Source organism: Gekko japonicus, unplaced genomic scaffold (assembly GCF_001447785.1).
Source record: "Gekko japonicus isolate JY-2015 unplaced genomic scaffold, Gekko_japonicus_V1.1 scaffold1456, whole genome shotgun sequence".
NCBI classification, from domain to species: domain Eukaryota; kingdom Metazoa; phylum Chordata; class Lepidosauria; order Squamata; family Gekkonidae; genus Gekko; species Gekko japonicus.
Window position 1 is genome coordinate 321978 of NW_015169218.1, and position 6212 is coordinate 328189.

The following is a 6212-nucleotide window of genomic DNA, read 5'->3' on the forward strand; positions in this document are numbered from 1 at the left end:
GACACACAACACACTTGATGATGAGCCAGCTGGATCGATAAAGCAACAGGGAAAATGCGTGCAAAAATTGGCATCGCCACTATCTTCTGTTTAAACGGCTACGGGCATTACACAGCACCTTCCTCAATATGATTCATGGGACCAGCGTATGTCTCTCCCCCCCCCCAGTTTAATAGTACTCACGTAGTTAATGTGTGTAAACAAAATCTACACAGACAAGTGTGATGGCTGCAATTTTTACACGGTAGAGTAGTTTCTGTTTACTTATTTGAGTAGAAGGGAGTGCAAGGGTGATATTTTGTAAAAAAAAAATACATCCTGACCTCTACTAGCCACATCATTCCATGCAAGGAGGTCAGGAGGATGGGAACCCACTTCTGTCACAGGATCTCTTGTAACCTGAAATGATTTACATGGAGCACTGTGTCAGACCTCCTTCCTGTCCCCCGCCCCCCTTCCATCGCTTGTGGAGATGCAGAAAGCTTCTATGAAAAGCTCTGATGAGCGAGGAGGCCAGATAATATTATCAATGGGAAGCTTTAAAAAAAACCCAATCTTCAGTAAGCATTATTATTCACACTCTTAAATACCATTTAATATAGGAAGAAACTGTATTTTTCCTTTTAAAAATATAGTTTGACAGTATTAACTATATGTGAATAACACAGGTTCTATAGCACTAATCTAGAAAATATCTGAAGAAAAGATGGGGAGGTAGAAAACCAGCCATTCAGCACAAGCTTTCCATGTCCCCCAAATAATCTGTAGCCCTCATAAGGCTGTTTCAGATATACTGTACCTAATGAACTGAACAGCTTAATCTGCCTGTTACTGACAAGAATTGACCTCAAAAATTTGACTTCAAAATTGTGACAGACTGATAAACAAGAAAAGCGTTCAACGCAAGAGTCTTTTTAAAAAAAATCATGAACCTTAATCCTGCAGTCATAGTGCTGAACATATAAAATAATATACCCCAAATATAATGCTATTATTGTATTCCAGCGCACCAACACATCAAAATGGTGAAGCTAGAACCACCAGATTCAAGGACCAAATGACAGTAGACCTTGCATGACCAAAACATTCCACTTCAACTATATAAAGCTACCATAAGTCACTTTCTCTTTACAATTACACAAGTAGCTCAAGACACCTATTCTCATTAATAGTGCTCGATGCAGCCTTATAGAGGTTAACAGATAAAATGCCTACCAAAAGTAACTTTTAAAACAGTTATAACAAGGTAAAAAGATGGAGTGGCAATCTATAATCCAGTGAATTAAATAATTTAACAGAATGCTTGTCCCAAACTATGTGCAAGGACTTAACAATACTTAAATCATACAACATATTCAAAAAGTAAATACTACATTAGAAATGTTATTGAAGACAATCTACCTATCAAAACATCCTTATATTTAGAACAGCCAGACAAAGCTTTCAGGATCCAGTACATTAACTACAGCACATTTGTGAAAGCCTTATGAAGACATTCATAGAAGTGATTTCTAAAAATATTTCTGAACATCATTATTTTTGTATGCTTTTTCATGCACTCACATTCTCTATTCATCTCAAGTGACCATTGATTCATTAAGAGGGTCTCCTTGTGTTCCAATGCTTTTTCAAGATTACACTTGATGCAAGCCCACAAATAGTTATGAATCAATGTTCCCTCTAAGCTGTGGAGTCTTGCGAGCAAAAATGCTACTTTGTGAGCTACTGGCATTAAAGCTGTGAGCGAGAGATTTGGCTGCTGCATAAATTAGTTTGCTCTGGAGCCATCCTTCCTGAGCTAAGGCAAAAATGTGTAAGCCGGAGGCTAAAAAACTGAGCTAGCTCACACTAACTCAGCTTAGAGGGAACACTGGTTATGATGCAGACCATCCTATGCATGTTTATTTGGAAGTAAAACAAATAGGGTTTAAAGATGTTTACTTCCAAGTATATGACTGAACACTGGCATAATGACACTGCAGCACAAGCAAGATATTTGTGATCCTAGGCATATTTGCAATGGTGCAGTAAATCTGAGAACAGGAATTTTCAGCATGATATGGGGAGAAGATGATTCACTGATAGATTCGTAAGGTTCGGTGAAAACACACAAATATATGGGAGATACACAAGCACCAGCATCAAATCAATCCCATGTCCAAAACTTAAAAAGGTAAAGAGTTAATGGAATTTAAACATAATCACTGATTTAGCCACCCATGATGACAATGGTAAGGAAGACCACTAAGATCCTAATTATATGAGGAGCCTACAGCAAGTCACTGAATGCTATTTATGAGCAATGCTCTCTCTAAACTGTGGAGTCTTGTGAGCAAAAATCCTACTTTGTGAGCTACTGGCATTAAAGTTGTGAGCAAGTGATTTGGCTGCTGCATAGATTAGTTTGCTCTGGAGCCATCCTTCCTGAACTAAGACAAAATTGTGTGAGCCGGAGGCTAAAAAACTGTGAGCTAGGTCACACTAACTCAGCTTAGAGGGAACACTGTTTATTACTTTTTTTCAACATCTAGATAATGTTAAGACCACAATTCTATGCATATTCACTTGGAAGAAAGTCTCACGGAATTCACTGGTACTTACTTCCACATAAACATGAACAGGATCAGACTACCCAACTAACTAAAATAACTTCCTTTTCTGGCTTCTTGCTGACTGGAAAACCTGATCTTGCAAACCGTATTATATTAGAATTACATGAGTAATGTAGAACAAAATGTGACTATTTACAGATATGCATATATACTGCTTGTTAGAGATGCATCCCAATCCTATGCATGCTTACTCAAAAAGAAGTCAAAATTCTGTAAATGTGCATAGAATTGCATCTGGACACAAACTGAAATGTTGGCAACTTGTGACTTTACTAGCACCATTTTTATTCTAAGCCCTGAACCTGCAGTCACTTTCTGTGAAAATCCCATAGGTTTAAATGGCACTTCTCTGCAAATATTTATTATTTATTTGTTTACATTATTTGTAGTCCACCTTTCTCACTGGGACTCAAGGCGGATTACATAGAATAAATCAGTGCAATCAATAAGATGGAATATCCAAAACAATGCAATGGGACTTGGCTTGTGGAGGTCTGGAAACCAACCAGAGGTGAAGCACAGCATAAGTATTAACATGATACATTAAAAGATAGCAAAAATTACAAATTAGGAACCTCCTTACAGCAACAGATAGTACAAACTAGTATATGCAATCCCCAGCCCTTTACCCCAAGCTTCTTTCTGCAACTCAGTCCAGATACTCATAACAAATATTGTATTACCGCTGAGCTTTCTAACCTCCCTTTGTGACAATTTTTACTCCTCCTTCTCTCACCCAATGTGCAGGGCTCTTGGCTTATAAAAACTTACATCACAACAAGGTGCTGTCTCAAGGCCTTTTGTTGTTTGGGTTACCTAGCCCTCTCTGTTTGCAACAACACAAGTGTGACTGAACAGTGCCCAGTATCATTTCGTCTTGTATACGTGCCCCACAAAATTCGTCAAAAGTATGTGGCGCAGGCTTCATTTCAGCCCGAATTTTCCAGTTCGTAACCTCAGAGCCTGTTTTCAGGTGTGTGTAAAAACATAATAGGCATAGTCTGCCAAAATACTTTTAATTGATGTATTTCAAAGGAAGATATTCAAATGTTTTCAACCCTTTTGATCCTAGGCAAGTTTTCTCTGAAATAAGGCCACTCAGTGGGCTTACTTCCATGTAAACACATACAGGATGGGTTAGATCTACCATACTGAAATGAGGTTAAAATGCTTTAGCTGGATTGCGCCTCTTTCTCAGTACTGAGTAACTACAACCAGGGTACATCATCATGATTAGGATTAAGAGCTGCCAGAGCAGATGTTACTTCCGGGTAAGCTTTAGCTCCAAAATATCATATTCTGTTTACTATACCAAGATGATCACCTACCCACTGAAACTTAAAACTTTATTAAAAAGTAGCAAAAATATATTTTCTGAAGTTAAAGAACAACCCCTCAAAGTAGCATTCACTAAGTAAGCCATGGAAACCAATACAATCCTGGTCTTATTAGTGGGCAGAATATCCATGATACACACAGTGGGTTGCTTTTAGTTTGTTTTTGGCCCTCACAAATGCTTCTGGAACTCTACAGGATAGAGGAATGGATAGAGAAAGAGGCAGAGATGGTTAAAGCACCTTATCACACAATACTTCTCTGGTCTAACAGTGCCATCCTAAAAACACTGTCCCATCAAATACACCTGAGTGGAATTCTGAGTAGCCCAATTGCTTTCTAAACATTCCACAACCCATGATCGGTTACTGAGGTTTATAACATGCATTCATCTGTGTCCAGTGGCACCTTTAAGACCAACATAGGTTTATTCAAGGTATGAGCTCCTACCTTGAACAAACCTTTGATAGTCTTAAAGGTGCCACTGGACTCTAAATTTGTTCTACTGCTTCAGACCAACATGGCTGACCACCTGGAACTACCAGTCTGTATTGTTAAACCTTTGTATTAACATAATTAAGCAACATCCTATGTGAGACAACCAAGACCTGCCTATCTTTACTCTCCTATTAGCATAAATTCTTACTTTCAGAAATAGAGAGGAGAAGAGGAGGTTGTGTCAGTGTTGTGGGGTTAGAAGCAACTAGGATGTCACATCGGTGAGCTGGCTGAAGTTCTGGTCCCATGCCATCTATAGCCTCTGGTGCCAAGAAATGGCTCTTTTGCTGCCACAGTGTACATGATTATGGCAGCATCATAGCATATACAACCACATTGCTTCATACCAGCACAATCTTCTGGGTTTGTTCACCACTAGTCTTTGTAACATTGTGTTGGTACAGCAGCCATCAGGTTTGATCATACTTATTTGCCAGTGCAGTGTAGAATGGCATCAGGCAGTAAATATCTTACCCACAGCATTAACATGGGAAGATAGTTGTGAAATATTTCAGATCTTGGAGCAGATGGGAGGAACTGGAGGAGTGCCTGCCTCAGGTCAAGTCATATGGAGGGCACAAGATGAAAAACCCATTTGAGTGCTGGAGCTCTGCAGGATAATATAATCTTCCAGGTGCCTTTCTAAGCATGCCTGGACTGCTTCTTCTCTCCCAGGCTACAGAATTCAAGGAAACAGCTAGTGCTTTGCCAGCATGGCGAGAATGAACCAGAACCCTGAGACAGCAATCTAAGTATTAGAAAAAGAAGAAAATAATCACACCACTCCCTCTATAAAAACAAGCCCCATGGTAATGTAAGCTATAGGGCAGGAGACCTCACAACTCACTTTCAGTCCAGGGTGTACTGGAGAAAACACAGTCAGGGTTTGTGGCCAGCAAGAAAGAAAGGTCAGATAATGAAAGTGGGGAGGTGGAGGAGGGGCATAAAAAGTCCTTCTAAGCCTCACTGCTCTCTTAACTGCTTTCTTATCCTTAACTTTTGGGGTTCCCTTTCCCCTGATCTAGCTATTTCTGCTTCTACCAGAGCATGAGCTGTGCTGTATTTTGGGATCACAGCTAAAGACATAGAAATCCTAGAACAGAGTGGGATTGAGGGATAACAATAATATGTAGTAAACCTTCTTCCCATCAGCATGGCTGAAAAATGAGGGGGGGGGAGTCAATAATGCTGACTGGCAGCACTTGTTACACCCTCATTCTCACAGAGCAGTGCGTGTAAAATCCATGTCCTGTCTATAGCAACAGCTGTGTCAATAATTTCTCAAAGAAATGTATGGAAGGCATCGAAATCATATTTGCAAACTTCAGAGCTAACAATGGGGAAGTCTGAACATTTTAAACAATACAACACCAAACAAATATTTTAAAATATATAACAGCATTATGCTTATGAATTGACATTGTAAGGGAATGCTAAGATTATATTATGGCTAGCCAGAAGAAAATGTAAGTGGAGTCATTCAGTTAGTGGCTAAAGACTGTCTTGTTAAAATTGTTAAATTCAAGTTTCACATTTTAAAGGGGCTGGACATTCTGGCTACAATCCTCAAATCACTTACTCAACAGGACTTTTGAGGATAACAACTGAAGCATGCTGAAGCAAGTGACTGGAGGCTTTCACTTCTAATTACATTTCTTGCAAATAACCAAAATATTTCATGAAAAATAGAACACAAGATGGCAGTGCTGAGCCTCTTCTACAGAAAAACAAGTAGAGCTGGGAAAATTTGGAAGCAACTAACCCAAG